General features: G+C 44.5%; 1 protein-coding gene across 3 annotated transcripts in view; it reads right to left on the reverse strand.

The window, feature by feature from the left end:
- The window catches only part of LOC121533160 (voltage-dependent calcium channel gamma-5 subunit-like), a 30120-nt gene extending 18240 nt beyond the window's left edge, over positions 1-11880 (reverse strand). The window contains exons 1-2 of one of the 3 annotated variants that reach the window (XM_045212973.1): positions 11518-11880; positions 10867-10918 (exon numbers count right to left, since the gene is read on the reverse strand). The gene's annotated coding sequence lies outside the window, so the exon portion shown is untranslated. The remainder of the gene's footprint in view (positions 1-10866; positions 10919-11517) is intronic. The other 2 variants (XM_045212976.1, XM_045212975.1) reach the window with 2 other exon arrangements.
- Between the last annotated feature and the right edge of the window lie 1115 nt (positions 11881-12995).

Here is a 12995-nt window from a genome sequence, read left to right on the forward strand (position 1 = left end):
CCCTCTTTGCAGTTTACAAACTACCTTTGAAGAAGATGGACACATCCATTCTATGACTGGAATCCAATAGAAATCCAATATGTGGATGAACACCCAACAGCAACAATCTAGTGAACCATACTTTCTGTTTTGTGTCTCCCGAGTGGCACAGTGGTCTAAGGCACTGCATCGCAGTGCTAGCTGTGCCACTAGAGATCCTGGTTTGAATCCAGGCTCTGTCGTAGCCGGCCGCGACCGGGAGACCCATGGGGCGGCGCGCCATTGGTCCAGGGTAGGGGAGGGAATGGCCGGCAGGGATGTAGCTCAGTTGGTAGAGCAATTTGCAACTCCAGGGTTGTGGGTTCAATTCCCACAGGGGGCCAGTATGAAAAATAAAAAAATAATGTATGCACTCAATAACTGTAAGTCGCTCTGGATAAGAGCGTCTGCTAAATGACTAAAATGTGTCTAGTATTTTTTATTACTATAGAAACCTAACAGTCTTATTTGATAGCACCTGAAGCCATGTTGACCATGTTCATTAAGGCACGCAACAGAAAATGCTTTTAAATATTCTGCAACAGAAAACTAAAATGACTGTTTCTTATTAAAACAAGTCCCAGTCCTGTTTCATTTAACTTTTCTCCGGTTGGTGCCTTATGAACATGAGCCAGGTCTGATCTGTGGTGTGTTTCCCACCACTCACCACTAGAGGGCGGAGTTAATTTTAAGTGACTAAAAGCCAATTTATGCTTGATCCGAAAATGTTTCGTATGGAGGGTGTGACGCAATTGCGGAGCCTCCGGAGGCATGCAGAGGCCAAATCAAGCTCCGTACCGCATCGCTGTGCGCCTCTCAAATGTTGTAACAATGCGGAGGACTCCGAATAGCTACGTGTAGCTCCGCATTTACATTATTGGTTGACGGTAAGTGGGGGTGGGAGGTTTTGTATAAACACAAACTCACTTCCTTGACAACAGCTCTGCTCCGCGAAGCGCAAAAAGTATGTTTGCGCTGACTTCTGCGGTGGCCACATTGCAGTAAACGCTGTACGGCCACAGCAGACGTCGGATTGACCATGCAGCGCCTTTTGCTCCTGAGTGGCGCAGTGGTCTAAGGCACTGCATCGCAGTGCTAACTGTGCCACTAGAGATCCTGGTTCGAATCCAGGCTCTGTCGCAGCCGGCCGCGACCGGGAGACTCATGGGCGGCGCACAATTGGCCCAGCGTCGTCCAGGGTAAGGGAGGGAATGGCCGGCAGGGATGTAGCTCAGTTGATAGAGCATGGCGTTTGCAACGCCAGGGTTGTGGGTTCGATTCCCATGGGGGGCCAGTATAAAAATAAAGAAAATGTATTCACTAACTGTAAGTCGCTCTGGATAAGAGCGTCTGCTAAATGACGTAAATGTAAATGTAAATGTTTTAGGCAGATGCGCACATGTATCTAACGGTCTCTAGTGGAATGGAACCCACTGCATCATCACTAATGAAACTAGGTCAGTCAGTACTCTGTCTGTCCATTCAATTAGCACGCACCCAGCCTCATCAGCCTCCATTCAACCCAAAAACCAACTCAGTTTTTCAACACAACGGTCGGAAAGTCAATGATGGAAACAAACAACCTGCAATGAAACAGAACTCTGTTCCCAGAACTCTCACAGCCTCATGAAAAAAGGGTTCATGGTGGTCACTGGTCGGGATTACATATGGAATTGATATGTTTAGTCTTAGGCTAAGGCATTATCCATTGGTTGCTTGGAGGAACCGTCCTTGTTATGATCTATGGGCTAGTGTAATTTGGGATTTGTAGAGAGTTCTCTCGATTTAGACCTCATCGACTCTGTGTTTGTAGATGTTGCTAATAGGCTATACCAGCTCATTTCAATACCAAGCATTCTGAACATGCAACAGCTCATGCAAATTCAACAGTATAAACAGCCAATTAGGCTTCTATTCCCCAACCGACTTGGCCCCTACCACTGAATGTGATTTTCACACTAGGACCTGGTTATAATCCAACACAATAACGGCTGGAGTTACTCAAACATTTGTCAGTAGTAGAACAGAAATGCATGTTAACTAAAATGTTTTTGGACATTATTTCTCTGTCACTGTCAAGGATTCATCTGGACACTCCTTTCAGGAAAGCCACTGACCCAGTTTCCATGACGGCCGGGGGTCACTACGCACCGTCTCCAGAGTAACGCGGCCTGTGTGTTCCACTGATGCGAGCAGGCGGTCAGTGGGGTGGACAGCATCAGAGGACTATAGGGCCCTGGGGACAGCGGCTGGACATGGGGGACATGACATGGAGCCATAACACAGCTATGGAGGAAGCTAGCAGTTAGCTAGCCACTATAATCACCCTCCATAGCCCCTGTATATAGCAATAGCATACAGTAGCATAGGCGCTACAGGGCTGTGCTAACGCAGTCATACTCATACGTCAAACTCAGTCTCCCTGACCTACAAAACACTCTGAGACTCCTGGTACTCTTTGCCAGCACCTTGCTAACAAGAGAATCTACTGTACGTCTATTATTAGTAACGCTGTATTTCTGGCTATAAAAACATGTCTAAAAACATCCCAAAACACGTCACTTAGCCCGGAAATAAATACCAGGCAAATGGATGACATAAAGATCATGTTATTTCACCTCTGTGCTCCCAAAACAACATTCCAATGGCCCTCCATCTAAATATTTCAATTTCCACAAAAAAAGAGGGCTTAATTTTCAACACAAACTCAACCCAACAATTAAACCTCTGGAGACTCTGCAGAGGGCATCTTACCAGCCTAGAGTCTTTAGGGTTCAGAGGCAACAACGGACTGCCTCTGACTGAGTGCCTGGGGACAGTTAATGTCAGAACATGTTAATAGGCTTGAGCAGTGCTCGCTTCTCTCCAAGCCTTTTATGCTGTTCCAAAGGCATCTCCCTGACAGATCTCAGCCAGTGTTTCTTGGCTGTGCTCGCCTCTTCGGTCACACTTTATTTGGATAGTCCGGATTTTCCATCTGTAAATGCTCTACAGATGGTCCTACTATCAAAAAACGATCTGTTGATAAGCAACTGCTTGCTAAGGTTAAAGTTAGGGTTAAGTTTAGAATAAGGTTTAAGGTTAGGGTTAGGTTTAGAGCTAGGGTTAGAGTTAGTAGATAGTTAGTTGAAATGTTACTGATAGTCTGTAGAGCATCTACAGATGGACTATCCAAATAAAGTTACCGCCTCTTCAAACTGTCAATCAACTGATCAATTTCACTTTATATATCCTTATGTATAGCTTATGCAAGATGGGGTAAGGCTTAGCCCATGGTTGAGTTACATTTCTAATATTATAAATGTGCATTGGGTAAAATAAATTGATATTAGCAATATGTCAAAAATAAAAGAAGAATGTGGTGATAATTTTCTCAAATAAAATCTTTCAGATGACACTCCACTGTTGATTGTGTCAGAAATCTATATTGGATCTATTCAAATGTAAGCTGAGGTTCCCACATTAAGGAAGACTGAATAGGCTAATGAGCCAGTCGGAAGAAACAGAGCTTACATGTAAGAGTCACGAGTCAGTGTGTTGTTATGACAGTGCCATGGGGGAGAGGAGACAGACAGACAGACAGACAGACAGGCTGCGACAGTGTAATAGTGTAAAGCGGACAGACAGGAGGACAGACTGTACAAGCAGAGGCAGGCGCTGTGATATGGGACCTACACCAGACAAAGAGAGAGAGTGGTATGAACTCCCTGTCAAGCAGATGCCGACGCAGTGTTAGCTCCACAGTGTCGGCTGAGAATTAGCCTGTGGTAGCTGCCAGACTATATTCCATGGTGACTCTTTAGAAGAGGAAATGTTTGATATTGCCCTTGCTGACAAATTCTTAGATTGTATGATATGATTAGGGCCAATGTGAGTAACATGCATATAGATTTCATGTTCGCCCCTTATGACAGATAGAAGAATTAGTAATTGTGTATACACATGCATTAGTAGAAAACTTAATTTAGCATGAGCACTCAATTCAGTTGCATGTGCTTATAGGGACTAACATATTATTCTTAATATAAATTATATTCTAAAGTGCTATCCATCCAAATCAAATCAAATGTTATTTGTCACATGCGCCGAATACAACAGGTGTAGACCTTACCGTGAAATGCTTACTTACAAGCCCTTAACCAACAATGCAGTTCAAGAAATAGAGTTAAGAAAATATTTACTAAATAAACTAAAGTAAAAAATTGAAAGTAACACAATACAATTACATAACAATAACAAGGCTATATACAGGGGGGTCAAAATCTAAAGTAACAGTCAGTACTGGTGTGGCCACCAGCTGCATTAAGTACTGCAGTGCATCTCCTCCTCATGGACTGCACCAGATTTGCCAGTTCTTGCTGTGAGATGTTACCCCACTTCCACCAAGGCACCTGCATGTTCCCGGACATTTCTGGGGGGAATGGCCCTAGCCCTCACCCTCCGATCTAACAGGTCCCAGACGTGCTCAATGGGATTGAGATCCGGGCTCTTCGCTGGCCATGGCAGAACACTGACATTCCTGTCTTGCAGGAAATCACGCACAGAACGAACAGTCTGGCTGGTGGCATTGTCATGCTGGAGGGTCATGTCAGGATGAGCCTGCAGGAAGGGTACCACATGAGGGAGGAGGATGTCTTCCCTGTAACGCACAGCGTTGAGATTGCCTGCAATGACAACAAGCTCAGTCCAATGATGCTTTGAAACACCGCCCAGACCATGACGGACCCTCCACCTCCAAATCGACCCCACACCAGAGTACAGGCCTCGGTGTAACGCTCATTCCTTTGTCGATAAACGCGAATCCGACCATCACCCCTGGTGAGACAAAACCGCGACTCGTCAGTGAAGAGCACTTTTTGCCAGTCCTGTCTGGTCCAGCGACGGTGGGTTTGTGCCCAAAGGTGACGTTGTTAACGGTGATGTCTAGTGAGGACCTGCCTTACAACAGGCCTACAAGCTCTCAGTCCAGCCTCTCTCAGCCTATTGCGGACAGTCTGAGCACTGATGGAGGGATTGTGCATTCCTGGTGTAACTCGGGTAGTTGTTGTTGCCATCCTGTACCTGTCCCGCAGGTGTGATGTTCGGATGTACCGATCCTGTGCAGGTGTTGTTACACGTGGTCTGCCACTGCGAGGACAATCAGCTGTCCGTCCTGTCTCACTGTAGCGCTGTCTTAGGCGTCTCACAGTACGGACATTGCAATTTATCGCCCTGGCCACATCTGCAGTCCTCATGCCTCCTTGCAACATGCCTAAGGCTCGTTCACGCAGATGAGCAGGGACCCTGGGCATCTTTCTTTTGGTGTTTTTCAGAGTCAATAGAAAGGCCTCTTTAGTGTCCTAAGTTTTCATAACTGTGACCTTAATTGCCCACAGTCTGTAAGCTGTTAGTGTCTTAACGACCGTTCCACAGGTGCATGTTCATTAATTGAACAAGCATGGGAAACCGTGTTTAAACCCTTCACAATGAAGATCTATGAAGTTATTTGGATTTTTATGAATTATCTATGAAAGACAGGGTCCTGAAAAAGGGACGTTTCTTTTTTTGCTGAGTTTAGGTCCTGGATGGCAGGAAGCTTGGCCCCAGTGTGGTATTGGGCCGTACGCACTACCCTCTGTAGCGCCTTACGGTTGGATGCCGAGCAGTTGCCATACCAGGCGGTGATGCAACCGGTCAGGATGCTCTTGATGGTGCAGCTGTAGAACATTTTGAGGATCTGGGGACCCATGCCAAATCTTTTCAGTCTCCTGAGGGGGAAAAGGTGTTGTCGTGTCCTCTTCACAACTGTCTTGGTGTGTTTGGACCATGATAGTTTGTTGGTGATGTGGACACCAAGGAACTTGAAACTCTCGACACACTCCACTACAGTCCCGTCGATGTTAATGGGGGCCTGTTCGGCCCTCCTTTTCCTGTAGTCCACGATCATCTCCTTTGTCTTGCTCACATTGAGGGAGAGGTTGTTGTCCTGGCACCACACCGTCTCTGCCCTCCTCCCTATAGGCTGTCTCATTGTTGTCTGTGATCAGGCCTACCACTGTTAATGATGGTGTTGGAGTCGTGCTTGGCCACGCAGTCGTGGGTGAATAGGGAGTACAGGAGGGGACAAAGCACACACCCCTGAGGGGCCCAGGTGTTGAGGATCAGCGTGGCAGATGTGTTGTTGCCTACCCTTACCACCTGGGGGCGGCCTGTCAGGAAGTCCAGGATCCAGTTGCAGAGGGAGGTGTTTAGTCCCAGGGTCCTCAGCTTAGTGATGAGCTTTGTGGGCACTATGGTGTTGAACGCTGAGCTGTAGTCAATGAACAGCATTCTCACATAGGTGTTTCCTTTTGTCCAGGTGGGAAAGGGCAGTGTGGAGTGCGATTGAGATTGCGTCATCTGTGGATCTGTTGGGGCGGTATGTGAATTGGTGTGGGTCTAGGGTTTCCGGGATGATGGTGTTGATGTGAGCCATGACCAGCCTTTCAAAGCATTTCATGGCAACCGACGTGAGTGCTACAGGGCGGTAGTCATTTAGGCAGGTTACCTTCGCATTCTTGGGCACAGGGACTATGGTGGTCTGCTTGAAACATGTGGGTATTACAGACACGGTCAGGGAGAGGTTGAAAATGTCAGTGAAGACACTTGCCAGTTGGTCCGCGCGGGGTCTGAGTACATGCCCTGGTAATCCGTCTGGCTCTGCAGCCTTGTGATTGTTGACCTGTTTAAAGGTCTTGCTCACATCGGCTATGGAGTGCGTGATCACACAGTCGTCCGGAACAGCTGGTGCTCTCATGCATGCTTCAGTGTTGCTTGCCTCGAAGCGAGCATACAAGGCATTTAGCCCGTCTGGTCCAGAAGCTATTTTCGGTCATAAGAGACAGTAGCAGCAACTTTATGTAAAAATCAGTTACAAACAATGCAAAAAAAACTAACAAAATAGCACAGTTGGTTAGGAGCCCGTAAAACGGCAGCCATCCCCTCCAGGCCATTATGGTACTCATTTAAGTGAAGTGCCTCCACAGTTAATACTAAGTGTCTCTCCAGTTAAGAAGGGCCTCTACAGTTAAGATGAAGTGTCCCTACACTTAAGGGCCTCTACAGTTAAGATGAAAAATGTCTTAGTCATTACCAGCCCCTCCAAAACATTTAAATACAGGATATTATTATTATAAAAATGTACAGTGAGGGAAAAAAGTATTTGATCCCCTGCTGATTTTGTACGTTTGCCCACTGACAAAGACATGATTAGTCTATAATTTTAATGGTATGTTTATTTGAACAGTGAGAGAAAGAATAACAACAAAAAAATCCAGAAAAACGCATGTCGAAAATGTTATAAATTGATTTCCATTTTAATGAGGGAAATAAGTATTTGACCCCTCTGCAAAACATGACTTAGTACTTGGTGGCAAAACCCTTGTTGGCAATTACAGAGGTCAGACGTTTCTTGTAGTTGGCCACCAGGTTTGCACACATCTCAGGAGGGATTTTGTCCCACTCCTCTTTGCAGATCTTCTCCAAGTCATTAAGGTTTCGAGGCTGACGTTTGGCAACTCGAACCTTCAGCTCCCTCCACAAATTTTCTATGGGATTAAGGTCTGGAGATTGGCTAGGCCACTCCAGGACCTTAATGTGCTTCTTCTTGAGCCACTCCTTTGTTGCCTTGGCCGTGTGTTTTGGGTCATTGTCATGCTGGAATACCCATCCACGACCCATTCTCAATGCCCTGGCTGAGGGAAGGAGGTTCTCACCCAAGATTTGACGGTACATGGCCCCGTCCATCGTCCCTTTGATGCGGTGAAGTTGTCCTGTCCCCTTAGCAGAAAAACACACCCAAAGCATAATGTTTCCACCTCCATGTTTGACGGTGGGGATGGTGTTCTTGGGGTCATAGGCAGCATTCCTCCTCCTCCAAACACAGTGAGTTGAATTGATGCCAAAGAGCTCGATTTTGGTTTCATCTGACCACAACACTTTCACCCAGTTCTCCTCTGAATCATTCAGATGTTCATTGGCAAACTTCAGACGGGCATGTACAGTGGGGAGAACAAGTATTTGATACACTGCCGATTTTGCAGGTTTTCCTACTTACAAAGCATGTAGAGGTCTGTAATTTTTTATCATAGGTACACTTCAACTGTGACTCAGCCACGACCCATCTTCAATGCTCTTACTGAGGGAAGGAGGTTGTTGGCCAAGATCTCGCGATACATGGCCCCATCCTTCCTCCCCTCAATACGGTGCAGTCGTCCTGTCCCCTTTGCAGAAAAGCATCCCCAAAGAATGATGTTTCCACCTCCATGCTTCACGGTTGGGATGGTGTTCTTGGGGTTGTACTCATCCTTCTTCTTCCTCCAAACACAGCGAGTGGAGTTTAGACCAAAAAGCTCTATTTTTGTCTCATCAGACCACATGACCTTCTCCCATTCTTCCTCTGGATCATCCAGATGGTCATTGGCAAACTTCAGACGGGCCTGGACATGCGCTGGCTTGAGCAGGGGGACCTTGCGTGCGCTGCAGGATTTTAATCCATGACGGCGTAGTGTGTTACTAATGGTTTTCTTTGAGACTGTGGTCCCAGCTCTCTTCAGGTCATTGACCAGGTCCTTCCGTGTAGTTCTGGGCTGATCCCTCACCTTCCTCATGATCATTGATGCCCCACGAGGTGAGATCTTGCATGGAGCCCCAGACCGAGGGTGATTGACCGTCATCTTGAACTTCTTCCATTTTCTAATAATTGCGCCAACAGTTGTTGCCTTCTCACCAAGCTGCTTGCCTATTGTCCTGTAGCCCATCCCAGCCTTGTGCAGGTCTACAATTTTATCCCTGATGTCCTTACACAGCTCTCTGGTCTTGGCCATTGTGGAGAGGTTGAAGTCTGTTTGATTGAGTGTGTGGACAGGTGTCTTTTATACAGGTAACGAGTTCAAACAGGTGCAGTTAATACAGGTAATGAGTGGAGAACAGGAGGGCTTCTTAAACTAACAGGTCTGTGAGAGCCGGAATTCTTACTGGTTGGTAGGTGATCAAATACTTATGTCATGCAATAAAATGCTAATTAATTACTTAAAAATCATACAATGTGATTTTCTGGATTTTTGTTTTAGATTCCGTCTCTCACAGTTGAAGTGTACCTATGATCAAAATTACAGACCTCTACATGCTTTTTAAGTAGGAAAACCTGGAAAATCGGCAGTGTATCAAATACTTGTTCTCCCCACTGTATATGTGCTTTCTTGAGCAGGGGGACCTTGCGGGCGCTGCAGGATTTCAGTCCTTCACGGCGTAGTGTATTACCAATTGTTTTCTTGGTGACTATGGTCCCAGCTGCCTTGAGATCATTGACAAGATCCTCCTGTGTAGTTCTGGGCTGATTCCTCACCATTCTCATGATTATTGCAACTCCACAAGGTGAGATCTTGCATGGAGCCCCAGGCCAAGGGAGATTGACAGTTATTTTGTGTTTCTTCCATTTGCGAATAATCGCACCAACTGTTGTCACCTTCTCACCAAGCTGTTTGGCGATGGTCTTGTAGCCCATTCCAGCCTTGTGTAGGTCTACAATCTTGTCCCTGACATCCTTGGAGAGTTCTTTGGTCTTGGCCATGGTGGAGAGTTTGGAATCTGATTGATTGATTGCTTCTGTGGACAGGTGTCTTTTATACAGGTAACAAGCTGAGATTAGGAGCACTCCCTTTAAGAGTGTGCTCCTAATCTCAGCTCGTTACCTGTATAAAAGCCACATGGGAGCCAGAAATCTTTCTGATTGAGAGGGGGTAAAATACTTATTTACAACATTTTTGATTTCTTTGTTGTTATTCTGTCTCTCACTGTTCAAATAAACCTACCATTAAAATTATAGACTGATAATTTCTTTGTCAGTGGGCAAACGTACAAAATCAGCAGGCGATCAAATACTTTTTTCCCTCACTGTATGAGTTATGAGGTGCTGCACTTTGGAAGATTGTCAGACAAAGGGAGCCTAGAACTCAACAGCTACTTCAGCAGGTTGGCAGGAGGAAGGTAGGCAGGGTTTGATGGCTGCATGCGTCACATATACTTTAGGCCTATAGAAATGCTTGGTTAAAAGTGTCCGCTAACTATTACTTCTAGGCTATATTATAGTCTGTTGAGCTGTGGGAAATTGGCCGGCATTGCATTCTTTCCAAACGTAGATTTAAATATTTACAACAAGTCACTGTACATTTTCCTCAAGATGGAGAGGTATGTTTGAAGGGAACATATCCTTATAACATTATTCCCCCTATAAAACACTTGATTGTTACTTTAACAGTAAAATCTCCATTCCCTGTAGCCTCCAGTAGCTGTCCCTCTCATATCCCTGCTATTACCACTATAGGTCTGATACACAATGACAGGCTTTCAGCCAAGTTTGTCTGCAGTGTTTCAATTCAGAACAATGCTTCACTACAGTTTCTAATGCAGAGTGCCTGGGATATTGAAATGCATTTTACATTTGATCATGATACAAAATAGGCTTTACATATTTATAATGGACATTTAAAAAAAAAAAAAATTCTAAAAGGAGCAAAGACTGAATGTACACACAAAGGAGTATCAAAACCATTGCAATGTCCAAGGGATACGTTTGTCATAAGATGAAGTGATCTTTGTACTGTATTGGTCCCTGAATACCTCCAATCGCTGTCCTTGGTCCTGAACTGGAAAAACGTGCTGGTCCTGAACTGGAAAAACGTGAATGTATCTATCCTATTACAATTCAGTAAGGTAAAGTGAGAAAGTTTTCGATCGTTTCAGGTTTGATCATAGTGATAGTGAAATATGCTATCAAACGCATTACAGCATCACAGATAACTCAAACCACCAAACAAAATCGATACTCACTCCACTTTCCACCAACGTCTGCCTGGTCTCTCTCTCCAGTAATGCACTAAACCTACATTAAATGACAAAGTGGGATGCGTTCAATATCGTTTCGCTTTTCAAGGCAAGGGCTTGCAATTATATCTCTAGTAGACTGCCAACAACGTCAATTCCAGACATCTCTTTAAAAAACAAAAGCAAAGCTTCCACATATTAGTTCATGCTGCAAATATCTCGCCCACACAGTCGTAAAAACTACTTGTTCATATAGTTTATGGAAGTGTGAAAATGAAGGTTTTCCCTCCACATAATACAGCCTACACCGGTATCTCCCTCCGATTACATTCAATAGTTCACTTAACGGATTTGAATATTTATACAAAGGATAATAATGTTTATTGTATCATTATTCGACCTTTACAGTTAAATGTTGTTTTGATATTGATAGAGCCTACATCCCAGGAATAAGCTTAAGCTTCTAAAAATAAACCTTCTAAAAGTAAGTTATTTTTACAAAGCAGTGAGTGAAGAAAGCAATGTAGGCTATCACGTGGAGACGAATAAACAAAAGAGGCGCTTCTGAGCACCTATATCTCAACTGTTTAAACACATTTCGGATAGCCTACTGAGACACTTCAAAAGGAAGGAGATATTCAAATAAACATTGTTTACCTTCACAAAGAAGTCTTGTCGAGGAAAGCGCTCTTTTTCTAACAATACTCTTCCTCTCGTGTCACTCTACACTTATCTACAGTTGACTCGCGGAGAAGCAGTGGGCAGTGGATGTGTGGCGCGCTTAGTGCGGAGCAACAGGACAATACTCGTGCGCACTCCACTTCAGCCTGGCCAGCAGTTCGGAAGCGGAAGCCTTTGGGGATATGGATAGCCTATGAAGCTTCACTGATTAAACAAAAACAAAGTTAGCTTTTGCGAAATGCAGCCCTCAAATAATGTCCCTCCTTTGGATACAACAACGGTTCAGAGATAGGCATCCATATACTTTACTTCCTCAACGTGAAGTCATTCTGGATTGGAGTGAGTTGAATACGACACAGCTGTTCAATTAAGCACCAAACCCACCACGAAGCGTTCCATCATGTGACGTTCAAGACACAATTGCCTGTGGGTGACTTCAGCATCATAACCCATTGAATTTAAAAATGTATATATTTTATGGATAATATGAGCAGTTTTGTTTTTTGGTTGGGTAGCCAACCACCCCCAAAGTTTTAATTATTTACTACATTTTTATTGAACATTTTGCCTGATTATGGTATGGCATATGGTATTTATGTGTGCATAACCTTTACAAAGCATTACAACTAAATGTAGTACTGTCCACCCAAAGAAGAGACATATGGTCATTTATCCAATTATTTACGAGCATATGGCCTATCAGTGTAGTATGCATAATTAAAAGCCATTCTGACTCTGCCTCTCAGTTGGCTGGAAAACGTTGATTGTCCACATCTACATCGCCCATTACATCTCAACTATTATATCGCCCCCTTCCATTTCCCTCTCCACCCAAGGGAGAACTACTTTCCCTGGCACAATTTGTTAGGCCTATGTATGTTTGTTCTGGCATCAGTGAAGCTGCGACCTGTTATTCCCCGGTCTATCCATGTTCTTTCGAGCTTCTGCCGTCAAAGCGTAGCTTTGGCAACCTTTCAGCACAATGGACAGCGACAGAATTTGCCCCACAGGCTGGTATAAAATGATGCTGATATAAATTGTATCCTAATGGATTATAAAGACCTCTATAAACGTTTTTGAAGTAACAATTTACCGTGTTAGCTACAACCATAGAAATAGAATTGAATGAATTCTAATTCTATAACTCAGCACCAGAAATCTTTCAAAACCCACTCCTCCCATTAACTACCCATTATGGACAACGGCCAGTAGCCAATAAGGAACCACTATACTTCATCCCCATCTTAGCTGAACATTAAATATGAAGCACCCAGCCCTGAGGTTGCATCCCAGATAGCACTATATTCCCTATATAGTGCACTATGGAGCCTGGTCAAAAGTAGTGCACTATATAGGGAATAGGGTGCTGTTTGGGATGCATCCTGAGAGTGTGAAGGGGAGAGAAGGTCAAGGCTGTTGTGTTCATAATTGGATAAATAGAGAATTAGAAATGT

Source organism: Coregonus clupeaformis, unplaced genomic scaffold, assembly GCF_020615455.1.
Source record: "Coregonus clupeaformis isolate EN_2021a unplaced genomic scaffold, ASM2061545v1 scaf0066, whole genome shotgun sequence".
In the NCBI taxonomy this organism is placed as follows: domain Eukaryota; kingdom Metazoa; phylum Chordata; class Actinopteri; order Salmoniformes; family Salmonidae; genus Coregonus; species Coregonus clupeaformis.